Source organism: Bufo gargarizans, chromosome 1 (genome assembly GCF_014858855.1).
Source record: "Bufo gargarizans isolate SCDJY-AF-19 chromosome 1, ASM1485885v1, whole genome shotgun sequence".
Taxonomy (NCBI): domain Eukaryota; kingdom Metazoa; phylum Chordata; class Amphibia; order Anura; family Bufonidae; genus Bufo; species Bufo gargarizans.
This window is the reverse complement of record NC_058080.1, coordinates 435020914-435040916: the sequence shown is the minus strand read 5'-3', so window position 1 is coordinate 435040916 and position 20003 is coordinate 435020914. Positions and strand designations below refer to the sequence as shown.

The following is a 20003-nucleotide window of genomic DNA, read 5'->3' as shown; positions in this document are numbered from 1 at the left end:
AAAAAGGGACAAATGTAGGAACAGTTGTGAAGAAAGAGGAAGTGACAGTGGCAGGGAGAGCAAAAGCTGGGTGAACCCCTCTCTGGACCCCCCTGGGATGAGCTTGGCTGCCATTAATGCCAAATAAAGAACTAAATATGTAACATTCTGAACTTAAAAATTAGACTGCTATGTGTGGTCAAAATGGCACATGTACTATATGTAATATATATAGTGCAGGCGCCATTTTGTGCTGTCAATTATATGTTTGACCAAATATAGCAGTCAAGTTGAGAAATGTATATGGTCCGCGAATGATGTTACAAATATCCAAATGGTCCTCGGCAGCAAGAAGGTTCCCCACCCCTGCTGTAGTGTATGGGAGCTACACAAACAGCATAGCAGGACAAGCTATTCTGCGGTCATAACTTCAGGAGATAGTGCAACCTCTTTAAGCAGACCATTTTAAGTTTGAATTTTGCAAATATGTAAATATGTAAGACTTATTTAAATTAGGGCTCTTGTACACAACTCCATAGGGAGTCTACTGAAACTTTTTGTGCTCCTGATTTCATACAGAGGTATACTGAGGTTTTTCTGTCATGTTACTTATGTAATTTGATGTATGTATATAGGAATTATTTCCTATGGGCAGCATAATACCTCCATACATATAGCACCCCATGGTGCCTGCTGCTACTGGTGTAAAGTAGAATTGGCTTAGTTGCCCATAGCAACCAATCAGATTCCATTTTTAATTTTTTACAGCTCCTTTGGAAAATAAAAGGTGGAATCTGAAAGGTGGAATATGATTGGTTGCTATGGGCAACTAAGCCTGTTCAACTTTACACCAGTTTGCTAAATTTCTCACAGTGTGTTTTACAGCTTCCATTTATTTCTGTGGAAACTGTACAAATTCTTATGAACTCCCCTAGTAGTGGCTACAGGTAGCCAATGTTATAAAGGGAAGCAGGGATTTAGAGCTATGTAGGGAGTTTATCAACGTATTTATGGCAGTTGTATGGTGTAAATGAATTGAGTAATATGATGGTCAGAACGAGTGCCATATTTATGAAATACGCGTTCTACTTTCCAGAAATCTCACTGCGGAGTGGACTGGGGTCCATGCTAAAGGCTGTATTACACTGGCTGGTATTTCGGTAATCGCTAACGAGTGTTTACATGAACGCTTGTTAGTGATCATCTTGCAGTGTAATACTGCTGCAGATTGCCCGATGAATGCCATGTAGTTTTATTCCGGCCGCCTCTTGGCATGTTTCCCGTGCTGCGGCCGAACCTCCGGCCCGCCCCTATTATAGTCAATGGGGCCGGAGCGGAGTTCCGGCGGCACGGTGCACTAGCAGCAGCACGGATAAGCATGCTATAAAATCAGCTCTTGCTGCCAGCAGATCGTGCTGTCTAATAGCGATCTGTCTCCGGCAAACCATTAAACAGTATGGGGACGAGCAATAGCATAGCGATCACTCCTCTCTGGGGAAGAAACTGCTGCATGTAATAGCAGCTGTCTCTTCCACTAGCTTACAAGCGATTGCCGGGTGGGGAAGCTTCCCTCCCGACAATCGCTTTCTGATCTGCCTGTCTAATACACGCTTTAGTTTTGCTACTGTATGTGGCCCTATGAGATTGGTGTACACCCCTGCATGGCCCTGTTATGATGACACTTCCTGGTATACAGTATATAGAGATTAATATATTATTTTCTGCATTTATTCTCCATAGTACTATGGTTTGCTACAAATCTCAAAGCTGGTCAATCAATTTTACAATCTCTAATACCAAATAAATACCAGTTAGCATTCTTCCATAATTACATACCTGCAACAGATATTCTCTAAGGGTCCATTCACACGTCAGTAGTGTATTGCGGATCCGCAAATTGCGGATCCACTATACACCCGGCCGGTACCCCCATAGAAATGCCTTTTCTTGTCCGCAATTGCGGACAAGAATGGGACATGTTCTATTTTTTTCCGGAGTCGCGGACCGGAAGATCGGCGGCAGGTTCCGGAAATGCGGATACGGAGAGCTCATAGTGTGCTCTCCGCATCCATTCCGCCCCCATGGAGAATAAATGGGTCTGCATCCATTCTGCAATTTGCGTAACGGATGCACAACCATTATTACGGACGTGTGACTGGAGCTTAAGGCCATGACGACAATAGGACAGTGTTGCAAAAATACTTTATCTCATGCCAGGGGGAGGACACAGACAGCAGATGGCTCCTGTGCAAAGAATGTACCTGCCCCACCCACCCCAAACCATACATTCAAATATAAACATATATGCGCAAAAAAAAAACTTGTTAATAGTGTTGATCGCGACTATTCTAATTGCACATTTTTTTCACGAATATCGGGACTTCGAGAATTCACAAAAAACTAGTGAGGGAGGAGATAAGTTTAGTGGAGTTCAGGGTTGAGAATGGATGCAGATCTGAGGAGATCAGATTACATTAGTGGGAGAGAATGTAGAGTGAAGACTCCATGACACAGATTAGTGAGTGGAGCCAACTTCGCTATGAGGTGATACTGAGATGTGAGGCGCAGAAGAGCATTTTCCTTCTGTGGACGGACTATAGACTTGCATCCCTGACCAGTAGGAGAGAGTTTGCCTCCCTGGAATAGAAACAAGTTTCCTAAGGAATCATCGGTGATAAGAGCCATTATTGAGGGCCACAGACATCTTTGCACATGGTGGAGAACTTATAGCTTCTGACAGCCACACCATACTTCTGAGAGACAGATGAGTTTGCCTGTCCCAAAGTTCAGCTTGTAGGGAAAGTACAAGGAATAGGACCGAGCACATCAACAGGAACAAGGTACACCTTACCCACAGCTCCAAGTCAAACCTAAAAAGCCAAGAAAAAATTGGATTTGCAGAATCAACTCTGTTAACATCAAGAGACTGTATTTTTGTACTGCTGCAACCAAAGTCATCAACAGTAAAAGTTGTGAGTTGCATCTTACCACTGTCTACCTCATTATTACCACTATTGGTTGTACCACCATTAACGGTACTGGCGTCACGACAAAAAACAATCAAGGGACTCAGCCGCAACAAGCACCCTAAGCACCCCTAACATCAAGGGCACCTCAACCACCATCTTGGCTGATATTTCCCTACCACAGAGCGTGCCCCGGAGGATTTAGTGCTGTCCACCTCAACACTGTTCTGCCAGCCCAGGGAGGCTTTCTGCTAACCGTGAGTAAACTGATGAACTGTGTGTTATTATTGTCCCCTCATCGGTCCACCGTGCACCTCACGTGTTGCCCCTGCGCTACTGGCTGGCTGCATGTGCCCCCTTCACAGTAGCTATGCCCAGATATGTGCCCTCTTCACAGTAGCTATGCCCAAATATGTGCCCCCTTTACAGTAGCTATGCCAGATATGTGCCCCTTTCATAATAGTTATGTCCAGATATGTGCCCCCTTCACAGTAGTTGCCTGTGCCCCCCTTTACAGTAGCTATGCCAGATATGTGCCTCTAACAGTAGTTATGCCCAGATATGTGCCCATTTCACAGTAGTTTCGGTCAGATATGTGCCCCCTTCACAGTAGTTAAGTCCAGGTATGTGCACCCTTTCACAGTAGCTATGTCCAGATATTGTCCCCCCTTCTTAGTAGTTATGTCCAGATATGTGCCCACTTTACAGTAGTTATGTCCAGAGATGTGCCCCCTTCATAGTATCTATGCCCAGATATTGTCCCCCTTCTTAGTAGTTATGCTCAGATATGTGCCTACTTCACAATAGTTATGTCCAGATATGGGTCCAGTTTACAGTAGCTATGCCCAGATATTGTCCCCACAGTAGCAGTGTGATGTCTGACACTACATTGTGCTGCTGCTGTGGAGCCAGGGCCATATTTAGATTTTATGCTGCCCTAGGCACTTTAGTACCTACTTCCTCCTCCCACTGAAGTCCATATTTTTTAGATAGTAAAATGCCCCTGTGACGATCAGTGTGTGTGTGTGTGTGGAGGGAGGGGGGAGGGGAACAGTAACTGGGCCTGGAAACTAGGGAAGAAACAGGTCACCCCCAGGTAGGAATATTGATAAGCAGTATAAGTATAAGACCAGAGACAACCCATTCCTCCCCGGATGGACGAATGGAAGTCTCTGTCTCAGGCCCAGATACAACAACAGGGAATATAACAAATACAAACAAACACGACACTTAACTTCTGTAGAGGTGGAAGAACAGGAATACCAGAGAGGATCTCACACCAACTCAGTGATTTCCACTGAGCAACAGCTGAGAAAAGGGAAGTGGTCATTAAATCCTATCAACACTGAATCAAGAGAAATCAAGGAGGCTGTTAGATTCCTCCATGCTCAGCCAATCTCGTTGATTTTCTGACATCAGTCAACTAAGGAACCGTGACAGTACCCCCCCTTCTACGGGTGAGCTCCCAGGACCAACCTTATCGGGATGGGCTCTGTGGAAGGCCTTCACCAGACGATTTGCATGAACATCGGCCGCTGGAACCCACATCCTCTCCTCTGGTCCCTGACATAAAAAGGATGGGTAACAGAAGAAGAGATCCAGAAGGCCGAGTATGTGTCACCTTAGCACGAGCACAGGTACAACAGGCTGACACATAGTCCTCAACACACTTACGCAGCCCCAGCCACCAAAATCTGCGCGAGGTGAGATCGACAGTGGATCTACTCGACATCTGTGTTGGTCCCTTTTTGAATATTGGCACCACATTTGCTATGCGCCAATCCTGTGGAACATTCCCTGTCAGTATAGAGTCCTTAAATATCAGAAATAAGGATCTGGCTATGACATTACTTAATTCTCTTAGGATACGGGGGTGTATGCAATCTGGTCCTGGCGATTTGTATATTTTAATCTTTTCAAGAAGCCGCTGTACTTCTTCCTGGGTCAAACAGGGCACTTTTAATGGGGAATTTATTTTTTCATTCTGCATTTCATCTGAAAATATTAAATAGCTTTGCTTTCTCCTCATCGCTCTCTGCAACTGCAAGCCTCCTTTTCAGTATACCACACTGTTTTCCACTAAGCAATGTCTCTTTAGTTGTCACAGTGGAAAGGAACATTCCATCTCCATGATTACAATTACTAAGGAGCAAACAATTAGCTATAGATATTCAAAGTCATTATATAGTAGGGGAAATATAGTCATTTAATAGGGTAGATTTATTAACACCTTAATGACCAGGCCTATGGGCATATTTTGAGGCATTTTTTATTATTATCATTGCATTCTACTCATTTGGGGTTTTGGACACCTTTTGGGGCTTTTTCCTAGTAAAGATGTCAACTGTGTATTTGCTGAGTGGCAGGCTTTCTGTTTACACTGAGTCCCGTCAGGAAACTGATCTTACGATTGATGTGAAGCTCTTATCTCTGAACTCCCAACAGCTTATAAACACGTATTTGAGCCAAAGATCTGATGATTCATGTCAAGCCCTTATGTCTTAACTCCCAACAGATCATGAACAATTAATTAATAATTAATTAAGCCAAATTCTTATTCTTAGTTTCATAAGAATTGAGCTATAGTAAGTGTTTACGAGCAGTCAGGAGTTCAGCGAAAAGGCACATGTTTTAGTGCAAGCCTCCTCTCCAATATACCACACTGTTTTTCACTAAGCAATGTCTATTTATCAGACAAGGGGGGGGGGAGTGTCTAAATACTAAATAAATGAGGTGCAACTGTTTTTTGTTGTTGCAGATTATACCTGAATTCTGGTACATTTCAATTAGTAAATCTCCCTGAACAGATTTTGTAAATTGTGCTTCTCTAAAACCACTTGGTTTCCCAAATCACTGACCTCCATTTTAATACATGAAGGTATGTATTTCACTAGTTACAGGAAGTTTTAGCTTAAAGCATCATACTGGGTTGCTAACGGCCCACCAGTAAAATTTATTCTGGGGACCTACTGTAAAGCTACATGCAAACAATACTTGTTACACAGAGGCAAGATGATTACTGTGAATGACCAGGCTAGCCTGACCCCTTACCTAGTTATCATCTCCTCCATCCGATTGCATCTATAATAAATAGGTACTTTGTTAAATCTACTCACCTTTTTGGAAATGCTGTACACTGCCTATCCATAAGAAGTGTAGTAAGACCACTGTGCTATGTCCCACTTCTGCAGGGGATAGGATGCCAGGGGTCCACAGGGGGATTCACCTGTTCCCCTGTGGGCCAGTCCGAGCCTGTTTACTTGCCATGTAGTATACAGGATCTTTTATGCAACTAAGGTTTGTTTTAGGATCTATGTACTCAGGCAATGCTAAATATTAGAAACGCTGATAGTAATGCACCAGCAGGCAGCTTCAAAATAACAACAAAGTTAACTGAGGTTTCTTCCACATCTTCGGTTCACATCACATCTGAGCCTTTTTTCTGATAAATGCATTGAGGTTATTGATGCTCGTATAGTTTGGAAGGCCAGCATGTACTTTCATTACAGAAATAGCCCATTAATGCCATAGAAACTGTCTAAAATGCCATTTAATAATTATGATAGCTCCAGGTGGGGTGGTGGTGAGGCAACTTTTAGACCCTGCATCCAGGTAGCGAATGGAGAGGTGGTTGTACATGTCCACAGCTCTCTCCATTAATTTCTAGCAAGCATGCTCATCTGTTTTTGTGACTCCCATAGTAGTGAATGGAGTGAGCACGGCACAGCCACCCCTCCAAGCATCCTGTGTCTATATGTGACAGCCATCTGCACCCTCAATAGATCAGATGGAGTTAGGGGATCTGCACTTTAGTGATATATGTAGGTCCCAAAGATAAAACCTACATCTACTGTATCAGACATTTTTTAAGGTATGTCCTGTCATTATGCCATAAAAGTGTATAGAAGAGGTTATTATGTACCTTATAACTGAATAACATATACAATTAGTACAATGTAATATATTAAACAGCTGTTTAATTCTGGCAGAAAATATGTGCTGTTAGCGATGATTTTGTTTCACCACATTCTGCCTGCCACAGATGTGTGTATATTCTGCCAAACCTTCCATTCCAAAGCTTTAGTGCTAACCGAGATTCATTAACATACTCTAATGTTTTGTCATCCACTTCCCGGCCATTTAATCCATTGCATGAATTATATGAAAGCCATGAAGCCACCATCAGTGTTGATGCATTTCTTTGGCTTTTCCCATTCTCATATGAATCGGTGCTTGAAAGTCTGTGAACCCTTCAGAATTTTCTATATGTCTGCATGATTTTGACCTAAAACTACATCCTATTTTCAGACAAATCCTAAAAGTAAATAAAGAAAACTAAATCAAACAAATAAGTCAAAAATATTAGTCTTGATCATTTCTTTCTTGGGGAAAATGATCCAGTATCACATAGCTGTGAGTGGCAAAAGTATGTGAACTATTATGATTAGCAGACAATTTGAAGGTGTTTCCGATGAATGGGATGACAATAAGGCAGGTGTAACGATAAGTCATAGGGCCTCATAGCAAAATAAGATGGGGCTCCACCACCTAGTGCAAAAAAATAAAATTAAGACAGCAGCATAAGTAGCTATAATAATTAAAGGTAATGCATAGTAAAAATAAAAATAAAGCAACCATATTGTTATTTACCACAAAAAGGTACAATGTGCTTGCATGTGATTGGGCAACCTCTGGGCCCTATACCAAGCGCTATAGCTTCTATGGCTATAGTCACACCCATGCAATCAGGCATAAGTGGGTGACCTATTGTATTATTTTATTTGGGGATTTATCAAAGTCTAATCTTCACAACATGTTTGTGCATGTGTATTATGGCTCAAACAAAAGAGATTTCTGAGGACCTTAGAAGAAGAGTTGTTGATGCTCATCAGTCTAGAAAAGATTACAAAACCATCTCTATATTGTTTGTACTTCACCAATCCAGAGTCATATAGATTGTGTACAAATGGAGGAATTTCAAGACCATTATTACCCTGTCCAGGAGTGGTTGACTAACAAAAATCATGCCAAGAACAAGGCATGTAATAGTCTGTAAAGTCATAAAGGAACGAAAGGTAAGCCTAAGCAAATAAATGACATGTGCACGGGTGGACTGCAAGGAGAAAGCTGCTACTCTCCAAAAAGAACATTTTTGCTGCCTGCGGTTTGTTAAAGATCACCTGGTCAAGCCAGAAGGCTATGGGAACAATGTTTTATGGACATATGAGATCAAGATAGATGGTTTAAATGAGAAGTATTATGTTTGGAGAAAGGAAAATACTATAATATAAAATCTTTTACCAATTTGTGAATTATAGTGGTGACAGTTTCATATTTTGGTCCTGTTTTGCTTCATCTGGCATAGGTGGCTTGTCATCATTGATGGAACAGTGATCTCTGAATAATACCAACAAATCCTAAAGGAAAATGTCAGGACATCTGTTCTTGAGCTTATTCTCATGACAACATAGGCCATGAAGCAAGACAATGACCCTAAGCACACCAGTCGTTGTACCAAAGAATAGTAAAAAGAATAAACTTTTGGCATGGCCAAGTCAAAGTCCTGACCTTACTCCAATAGAAATGTTATTAAAGGACCAAGCAATTCATGGGAGGAATCCCACCAACCTGTTGAAACTGTTTTGTATGGAATAGTGGGCTAAAATGCCTCCAAGCCAATGTGCAGGACTAATCCATAACATTACCAGAAATGTTCAGTTGTGGAAGGACCAGAATCGAGCAGTTTATACGAAGAAACTGATCAACCTAACAGAATTGAAGCTGAGGAATGGAATAAATTGAGAAACGAGCTAAAATTCCTCCAAGCCGATGTGCAGACTTCAGCTTTGGCCTTTTAAAGGATTGTAGATAATTATTGTTATAGCAGCATTCAGATACTTGGTAGATGCAAAACAAGTGTCTAAAATGCTAAATTAATTTTGCATACTGAATGTACTACATTTTTTTTAATTTTTTTGTCATGTTTTGCTCTGTTAAAGGGGTTGTCCGGGATCAAAGTAATTTTTAAAAATGTTAATAATCACCTTGACATTATGCAGTAAAGTCATCCTGATTCTCTGTGTATTTTTTTTTCATCCCCTTTGCTCCTATGAGTCCCTAATACTGCTGTCAGTATTGATTACATAGCAGCTCCTGCACTATGTCATTTCCGGCCACACTACCTTATGGGTCCCACAAGGCTGCGTGACTCTGCAGCTGGACCTCACAAGCCTTACCACTCCCCCTAATCAGTATTCCGCCTCCTGCCACTCATACTCCTCATCAGTATTCCTCCCCTAAAACCATCTTTTTCTAAGCCTACAAGCTGAATCCCTACCTGCTTTCATGTATCTGCTCTCTGCTAGCATTTGCATAAAATACAATAGTGGCAGGGAGCTATCATGGGAGGTGTGGTTAGAACCCATACTGTAGCACATCCCATTCGTTGCAAATGACCATGGGAGGCGTTCACTATGCTAAAAGTTTGCTGCCTCCAATAGACCCTCCTTCTACTCCTAATAACACTTGTCTATGGCCGGTGACGTCATCGGCAGTGGGGGGGGGGCGTTCCTTAGTGAGGTGAGTTCCCCTCCTCCAAATACTGCCTCCTTCTTCCCAGACTAACGCCCTCTGTGCCCGGTGATGTCACGGAGGAGCATGGTTTAGCTCTGACATTTCGCTCCTACTGACAGCCTCCTTGCTAGCTCCAGAACGCCTCTCTGTGCTGGTGACGTCACAGGGCTCCTTGCTAAGCGGAAGAAGAGGCTTAGCACACCAGTAAGGAGTCCGGTATGTCACTGAATCTTTGAAAATCTGAACTTCCAGCAGAGCATTAATGAAATAAATACAGGGCATCAGAAAACTCTGGCAAAGGTAGGACAGGAATGTATGTATGTAATATGTATGTGCTTGTTGTACCCTTACAACAATGTCCCCAATCCCGGACAACCGTTTTAAACCTTTAACAATTTTAACTCTTAGCAGTTCATGGTGAAAGAGTTCAATATGATATGTTCCGAGAGATATCCAAGCACCTACAATACAATAAGTGCAAACCATTGATCATTGATGATGACACAATCAACTGCATTCAGTAAGGTTACTTACTCAGCACCACAGTACTGGGGGTATCTGCAAATATTTTATTATATATTATATTATGTATTGTTATATAATGCATTATGTTATGTGTAAGCCATGTGTTGAAGCAGAAGAGGTACGGTAGGCATTGGTTGTCAGGAACAGGAACTTTTCCCCCTCTCTTAGTAGAAGTGGGCTGGTCCTAATATCTGCTAGGAGGGGGGTTCAAGTCCAGGCAGAGTGGAGGACGGAAGCACCTGCCAGAACTCCTACTCCAAAGGACAGCATCCAGTTCTCCTGTGAGACCCTTACTCCAGGAAGATCAGCAAGATCTAGCTTTTCCAAAAGCTACAGTGGATAAATTCAGCATAGTGATCGCCGAGATTTAGCTTTACAGACTGTGGGGTAAAACTGGTCAAACACCCATCCCGTAGAACAACCATACTAACTTCAAGTCTGTATCACACAGTGAACACCTATATCCACAACTGCCTGTAGGCGCCATTGGATTGCCATCCAACAAGCCACCATACCTCCTCATCTGCTCTCAGAAACTGCATTTTGTATTATATACTGCTGGATGTACCACAAGTTAGATAAGTAAAGAGAGACTGTTATAGATTTACTTCAAATCTGATTCTTCAAACCACCTTCCCACTGCACTGATCCCCAGGGAGCAACAGCCTTAGGGAGTACACCGTGAAACAACACCTCATTAGGGCCACTACCCCTCCCACCTGTACTGACTCTTCAGGGGCTCAGTACACTTAGAGAAATCAAGTCACACAGGCACTTGAAAATGAAAATAGGGATCTTTCATTGGGTATGTTACTTTCAGTAGCTTTAATGAATGTAAACCCTGTATAAGTGAGGCCCTGTGGGCGAAGGGACCCATCACTACCATAAAAGGAACATAGCAATGTTTCCCAGCCTCCGCGTATAGTAAATGGATGCTATCAATCGCCATGCTTCATGATTACTGGTGCATTACAATTAAAAAGACTCTGTTGCAATCTGTTACATAAGAAGGGACCTGCAAATATTTCTTGTTAAGGTGCCCTATGCTGCTTATGTCCCTCTCAGCCCGATCAGAATCACTTATAATATCCGTTATCCCCAACTCTGCCTAAAAACACAGATACCAGTTTTTGTTGAGCAGCACATAAAAGGCTCCACCATTATATGAATGAATGCTTTTTCTGCACTAATTGTACTGTACATACAATGATCTGGATTTATATTGCTCTAATTTTAATTTTATATTATAATCACTCCCCCACATGCTGCCTAGTAGACAGTCATGCCTAGGAGCTATTACTAGTAGTACCTTTAACGTATCTTCTACATTGAGTGACTTCAAATAAATATTATCCAGAAAGCCAGCCACCGATTTTTTATTCTATTTTAAATTTTAAAAAAATTATATATAACTATATAAATATAGCGAACAAAAAATTACACAGCAGCACTAGTCCAGTAGCACGGGTGCAAAATCCTCCCAGCCGCAGGCTCCATGGTTAATAGATAGATATATGTTCAAAAGATGAGGCAGCGCTCCAAAGCTAAAGTGAAAAAAAACGATGGACCCTTTATTGACCCCTTTCCAACGTTTCAACCGCTCAATGCAGTCGTTATCAAGCTTGATAAAGACTGCATTGAGCGGTTGAAACGTTGCAGAGGGGTCAATAAAGGGTCCATCGTTTTTACACTTTACCTTTGGAGTGCTGCCTCATCTTTTGAACATATATATATATATATAAATTCACAAATGTTGCAGCAGCACAGTCAGACGTGTTGAACTGGGTGCAATTCCTCACAGAGGCCGGCCCCTCCTCCACGATATACACTTAACAAATGACGAGGCAGCACTTCCAGCTTTAGGTGACAGGGTAAAGACCCCAAAACTTTAATCCCAGCAACGTTTCGGCCTGCTCAATGAGGCCTTTATCAAGCTACATAACAGTGCATACAACTGGGTATCTATACCCACAATTCAATACATGCCAAATACAATCAGTGATTACACATGTCATCAATCAAGTCACATGATCTATACCCACTTCATCACATGACATTTGTGTGTGGTAAACATTAACAATATATTAGTACAAAAGATTATAAAAGTTACAAAAGTGATCACAAATCATTATTATAGAGTATACACTCCAATTTACATAGGTACCTTACATTTATTTATGTCCCTTACGTACATGCTCCAGAAAGTGAATACAGTGCAAAAGTGCTCAGTGCATAAAGAGTTAAAATCCATTAATCGTGATGCAGCTGCATCATATCTAAAATTGAAAACAACACAATGGAGCTCACCGCACATGGACCCACCGAACCAGCCAGTGTTGGCGTCCCTCCTTCAGCAGTGCGCATGCGCCGGGCCAGACGTCTCTCGTCCCGCCCCCGACGCCGCCGTGCACCTACGTATGCACTTCCATGGACCGCAGCGTCATCCAATGGAACGCATCGCAGGCGCAGCAACAGAGAGGGGAGGAGGGTCAGGTCATGTGACACGGCAACAGTCACACAGCATCGGGGGGCGTGTTCAGTGTCCATGGATATGTGAGATGTATATCACAGTGCGGACGGTCACGGAAGTCCCAGGAACGGCTCTAGTGTATCAGGCTACATGTCGCAACATATCCACAACCTCTATATGTGGGGACGGTCGGGGGGAGAACGGCAATCGCACTAGGTCACCTGGCCAGAGGAGATCACATCATTCCCACCGGCCCCCCACCAAAATGTAAATTGATTAGCTGCAGTTACAATGGGACAAACCCTTCCCATCTACTTGCACCAAGAGCAATAATATACGTATACATCAACTAGCTACCGGGTTTGTGGCTAGTATTATGGCATACACCAACTCAAAGCGCTCACTAGTTATAAACTAACATGCAGAGGTCAATAGACATATCGTGCATCATGCAGCCCACTCCAGCACACATCCGCCACCGTCCGTCAATTCTTCTCACAATGGTCACTTCTTCACCGGCGTGTTCAGGGGTCCATAAGCGGCTCCATCCAAGAATCAGACAAAGGGTCATTAAGCTCATCCAACAACTATCTGAAATAAATGAAAATTGTATCAACATACAAGAAATGCCATAAATTCAAGAAAGCGAGCACTGTTATATATCCCCAAAACCAGACAGGATGAGCAACGACCCACACGTTCAATAAACTAACTGCACATTCCCTATCCACAAAGTTCCCATCTACATTCTGCATTAAGGCCATCAGGCTTCAATGTATGTAACATATGTATCCACCTAATCTCACGTTGTTTAAGTAGTCTTTCCCTATTACCTCCCCTTTTGAGTAGGGGATATGATCTATCACCCTGAATTTGAGGTCCTTCTCCCTGTGTCCAGCCTCGACAAAGTGCTGGGATAGGGGTGTAGAGGGGACAAAGATAGGGGTGTAGAGGCAGTCATGAAGTGTCTGACTAAGACACAGTACACTGATGAATGTAGGGAGTTCATTTTGGACCTGCTCAGTGTAGTACTAAGATACAATTATTTTGCGTTCCAAGATGGCTACCACCTTCAACTGCGGGAAACCGCAATGGGTTCAAATATGGCGCCGACTTACGCCAACATTTTCATGTCGGGCCTGGAGGCTGAACACGTCTATGTGTCCCACCACTTCAGCCATGTGCGGGGGTGGTGGAGATACATAGACAATGTTTTTGTCATCTGGGACGGCACTGAGAGTGATTTGGCTAGTTTTCATGAATTCTTGAATGAAATGGATCCTGAGATCCAATTCACTCTTACGTACTCCACTGAGCGTGCAGCGTATAGTAAAAGATCCACAGTTACGGATTAAGAGACTGTCAGAAATGGCAGACAAATTCATCAACAGAGGCTATCCCAGAAGACTGGTCCATAGACAGCTGGATGAATTAGAGTCCAAGAACCCTAAGGAAGCTAATAAACAAGTCAGAGTGCCATTCATCTCCACATTTACTGAGGGCAGCTACCAGATAGCAGGTGCCATCAAGAAACACTGGCCTATACTCAGTAGCAACTTCGGCAAGGTTAAAGAATTTGCCGTACCCCCCTAATGTCATACAGGAGAGCTGAAAGCCTGAGAGATAAATTAGTCAGAGCAGAGGTGGCTGGAGATAGGGCCTCGGTTCAGACGTATATAGGCCGCAGAAAATATGGATGTTATCTGTGTTTAAGTTGTGTAAATTGCAGCTATATGCTAAAAGGGGAGAAATTCATACACCCGACATTAAATACGCAGTTGGAAATACAACATTTTCTGACCTGTGATAGTTCATTTGGTGTCTATCTTCTGTCCTGCAATCTTTTATATGTGGGGGAAACGATCTGTGACGTGAAGACTAGAATGAACTATCATAGGTATTCTATTCGCCAAAAGAGGAGAGATCTCCCTGTGCCCAAGCACTTTGTCGAGGCTGGACACAGGGAGAAGGACCTCAAATTCAGGGTGATAGATCATATCCCCTACTCAAAAGGGGAGGTAATAGGGAAAGACTACTTAAACAACGTGAGATTAGGTGGATACATAGGTTACATACATTGAAGCCTGATGGCCTCAATGCAGAATGTAGATGGGAACTTTGTGGATAGGGAATGTGCAGTTAGTTTATTGAACGTGGGGGTCGTTGCTCATCCTGTCTGGTTTGGGGGATATATAACAGTGCTCGCTTTCTTGAATTTATGGCATTTCTTGTATGTTGATACAATTTTCATTTATTTCAGATAGTTGTTGGATGAGCTTAATGACCCTTTGTCTGATTCTTGGATGGAGCCGCTTATGGACCCCTGAACACGCCGGTGAAGGAGTGACCATTGTGAGAAGAATTGACGAACGGTGGCGGATGTGTGCTGGAGTGGGCTGCATGATGCACGATATGTCTATTGACCTCTGCATGTTAGTTTATAACTAGTGAGCGCTTTGAGTTGGTGTATGCCATAATACTAGCCACAAACCCGGTAGCTAGTTGATGTATACGTATATTATTGCTCTTGGTGCAAGTAGATGGGAAGGGTTTGTCCCATTGTAACTGCAGCTAATCAATTTACATTCTGGTGGGGGGCCGGTGGGAATGATGTGATCTCCTCTGGCCAGGTGACCTAGTGCGATTGCCGTTCTTCCCCCGACCGTCCCCACATATAGAGGTTGTGGATATGTTGCGACATGTAGCCTGATACACTAGTGCCGTTCCTGGCACTTCCGTGACCGTCCGCACTGTGATATACATCTCACATCTCCATGGACACTGAACACGCCCTCCGATGCTGTGTGACTGTTGCCGTGTCACATGGCCTGGCCCTCCTCCCCTCTCTGTTGCTGCGCCTGCGATGCGTTCCATTGGATGACGCTGCGGTCCATGGAAGTGCATACGTAGGTGCGCGGCGGCATCGGGGGCGGGACGAGAGACGTCTGGCCCGGCGCATGCGCACTGCTGAAGGAGGGACGCCAACACTGGCTGGTTCGGTGGGTCCATGTGCGGTGAGCTCCATTGTGTTGTTTTCAATTTTAGATATGATGCAGCTGCATCACGATTAATGGATTTTAACTCTTTATGCACTGAGCACTTTTGCACTGTATTCACTTTCTGGAGCATGTACGTAAGGGACATAAATGTATCTTGTAACTTTTATAATCTTTTGTACTAATATATTGTTAATGTTTACCACACACAAATGTGATGTGATGAAGTGGGTATAGATCATGTGACTTGATTGATGACATGTGTAATCACTGATTGTATTTGGCATGTATTGAATTGTGGGTATAGATACCCGGTTGTATGCACTGTTATGTAGCTTGATAAAGGCCTCATTGAGCAGGCCGAAACGTTGCTGGGATTAAAGTTTTGGGGTCTTTACCCTGTCACCTAAAGCTGGAAGTGCTGCCTCGTCATTTGTTAAGTATATATATATATATATCCATAAAAGAAGTTCAGGCAGCACTCCTGTTGTTTGCTCAGCTATAGCTGTGTGGTGCCAGCGGTGGTCCCTCGATTCAGGACTTAAAACAGTGAAGAAAATCCGCAGCACTCCTTGAAGTATAGAAAAAATGTGTAGTTTTATTCACACATGTCAAATAAGACAACGTTTCGGTTCTCTCACAGAACCTTTTTCAAGTCAAGTGAACATAAAGTGCATAAGTGCTAGTATAAATACATCTTCACATTGTAATCAATTAGTCATCAACCAATACAAAATCAGTGCACTCCCATATTTAGGGCATGTTACAATTCATTCCTTCTCTCTATGTGCATAGATAGAGACTAATCACAGTGTTTCTCCATTCATGAAGTGCAATATAAACCCTCTATCCTAAGTTACCTTGCTGTGGTTGCATACGAAGGAACAGGAGGAGATGGCGTCTAAACTTGTGTGGAGGCACGCCACCGCTTGCGTCATTCCCTCCTCAGTGCGCATGTGTCATGACGTTAGGTCTCCGCCTTTGGATGACGCAGAGAGGTTATGTACTGCGTTGCTAGTGAGGAAGGAATTGACACATGCGCACTTAGGAGGGAGAGACGCGGAGCAGTGGCGTGCCTCCACACAAGTTTAGACGCCATCTCCTCCTGTTCCTTCGTATGCAACCACAGCAAGGTAACTTAGGATAGAGGGTTTATATTGCACTTCATGAATGGAGAAACACTGTGATTAGTCTCTATCTATGCACATAGAGAGAAGGAATGAATTGTAACATGCCCTAAATATGGGAGTGCACTGATTTTGTATTGGTTGATGACTAATTGATTACAATGTGAAGATGTATTTATACTAGCACTTATGCACTTTATGTTCACTTGACTTGAAAAAGGTTCTGTGAGAGAACCGAAACGTTGTCTTATTTGACATGTGTGAATAAAACTACACATTTTTTCTATACTTCAAGGAGTGCTGCGGATTTTCTTCACTATATATATATATATAATATTCACATACAGTTACAAGAAAAAGTATGTGAACCCTTTGGAATGATATGGATTTCTGCACAAATTGGTCATAAAATGTGATCTGATCTTCATCTAAGTCAAAACAATAGACAATCGCAGTCTGCTTAAACTAATAACACACAAATAATTACATGTTACCATGTTTTTATTGAACACACCATGTTGTGACTTAGATGAAGATCAGATCACATTTATGACTAATTTGTGCAGAAATCCATATCATTCCAAAGGGTTCACATACTTTTTCTTGCAACTGTATATGTTGTTATGTGAAAAAAATGATGGTAGCGTCGCAATAAATGTGATGGGTAAATTTTCATCTTTAATGCTAATCATGTTGAGACAAAGAAAAAGGTGATTATGATAATTGTTCTCTAGTCTTAAGAGTATCACATGAACCTCATGACTTACCAATGAGCTCAGCTTATTGCCAACAGCATGAGTAACAAAATGTGCATCACTGTATGTGTTACAACATAGTCTGAGTTATAAAGAGATATTTTATTATTATGTCTTTATGGTAAGGCCTTCTTCACATAGTGTTAACACAGTTTCTGTATGTTAAATGATATGAAGAAATTTAATATAGCAGAATGTAGAATTCAATAAACGGAATACAACGGCTCACCCCTGTTTCGTATGGATAGGTAATATATTTTTTTGATGTATGTTTTATGTGTATTTTAGGGGTTTGTTTTTAGAGTATTAAACTATTATTCAATCATCCATTCAGTGTTTCCCTCTTGAGTGTGCCCCCTCATTCTTATATACGTTACAGAATGTAGAATTGTAGGTAATAAAAAACAACAGTCTTAGAGATTTTGGTCTTATAGTAATCCTTTGAAATGGTGGTACCACACAAACAGAATTGGGGAACATGTCATCGGTCCCTGTGAAAGGCATAAAATTTCTTTAAGCTTAAAGATGGAGTAACCACTCTGATAAGGCAACCACATCTTATTTCCCTATAATGCTATAAGGTTATTTCTGTCAGATCATTTCAAGTAAGAATCATGAGGCTATATAATGGATTAGGAGATAAAATGAATTAAACATAAAACTCTTGATGGGGGATAATCCTCAAAACACATAAAGATTAGACAAATGCCCTATAGATAAGCTAGAACATAGCCACGGCTACTTTAAATGCTACGGTTGTATAGCATGCACCTATACGGACAGGTGACACAGACAGTAATGGAACAGACTATTAACCCAAATGCATGAAGTGCAATTAATCATACCCTTAACCCTGCCAAGTATTTTCATATTTTCTTGTATCTTATCTGCCATGATAAGGCATTTTAACATATACAATAAAAATCTTGTTCTTGTTTTCTCCTTCTGCTATTTTACATTGTTTGTGTGGATGAATGTTTAATTTGATTAATTTCTCCCAAGGTAACATTTTTAACCTACACTAATGGCAAAAATATTGTGGATTTAGCTTTCCGTTAATTGAAGGTTAAAGAGTGTGATCTGTGTGAGTGTGAAAGAAAGTATCATGAATCAAGAAAAGTTAGCAAAGCTTCAAGCACAAGTCCGCATTGGTGGAAAGGGAACAGCCCGCAGAAAGAAGAAGGTCGTCCACATAACAGCTACTGCTAATGACAAAAAACTACAGTTCTCACTGAATAAGCTGGGTGTGAATAACATCTCTGGCATTGAAGAGGTAAACATGTTTACAAACCAAGGAACAGTTATCCACTTCAATAATCCTAAAGTTCAGGCTTCCTTAGCTGCCAACACCTTCACGATTACAGGTCATGCTGAGACCAAGCAGATCACAGACATGTTACCTAGCATCCTGAACCAGATTGGAGAAGACAGCCTCAACCAGCCTGCGGAGACTTGCGGAGGCCTTTCCAAAACAATCTGTGGACGGGAAAGCACCACTTGCTACTGGGGAGGAAGAGGAGGATGATGAAGTTCCAGAACTGGTTGAGAACCTTGACGAAGCTTCTAAGAACAAATCTGTCTAAACTGAAAACGACTGAGGAACTTAACTCTGAACAGATGGATAGAGCTGCTATTTTATATTGTCACTTGCCTATTGTCACGGAAGGTGTACAGAAAACTAGAAGACACAAAATGAAGATCCGACTGACTGGATCCAAAACTAAGGAACCAAAGGGTAAGCCCTGCAACAGACCTGGCTCTCTCCCTTACTGCTCAGCCTATGCAAAAATCTCTATGGTAGATGATTGCATACCCTCGTTCCTCGACTGTATGACACCTGAACACCCTATAATAGTGAGGGGACACGACCACCGGCTCCCTACACTTGATACGGAGGGAGTCAGGGTCACCTGAGATCCAGCAAACAGATGAATGAACAAAACTTATCTGTAGAAGACTCAGTAGTAGCAGCCAGCATGCACACACTCCAGGAAGTTGTGTAAACCGCAAAGTGATGCAGTATGGGAAGGGATTTAAAGGGATGCAATCAGTGCAACTACATGACAGCTGAGAGAGGCTAACGAGATGAGAAAACGAAAACAAAACAAAAGGAACCTCAAGCAGGAGGTTCTGAAGAACGTCTGTCAGAGCTTCTCAGATGTCTAGTGGTGACACCTATTTGTGTTAATTGTATTTTTTTTTTCCCTGTTTCCACGTAATGAGATTAAAGATGGGTTCATTGAAAATTTTCAATTTGTTGCAACTCTGCTTCAGTACCTGCTCTCATGCAAACCCTGCTTTTACAGCCTTGTTTAACCGAACACATCTGAAAATAAAGATTATTCCACAAAACATTTTTTTTTTTTTTTTTAAGAGTGTGATCTGTAAAGCCACCTGTAAATATACAATTGACTACATGGGGAAAATCATCAGAGAGTTCTGCAGAGGGGCACTTAGGACATCAAAATGTAGATACTTTAAAATCTATCAAATTTATTGGCATGGAGATAGTAAGACCATCAAAAAGAAAAAGCAACTGAGATAAAGTGGTGCTTCACAAAGAACACAATAAAATGTTAGCTGATTTCTGCAGAGGAGTCGTGGCTAAGGCA

General features: G+C 42.1%; 1 pseudogene; it reads left to right on the top strand.

Annotated features, from left to right (window-relative positions):
• Window positions 1-18487: 18487 nt before the first annotated feature.
• Window positions 18488-19006, top strand: LOC122932514 (annotated as a pseudogene).
• Window positions 19007-20003: the final 997 nt, after the last annotated feature.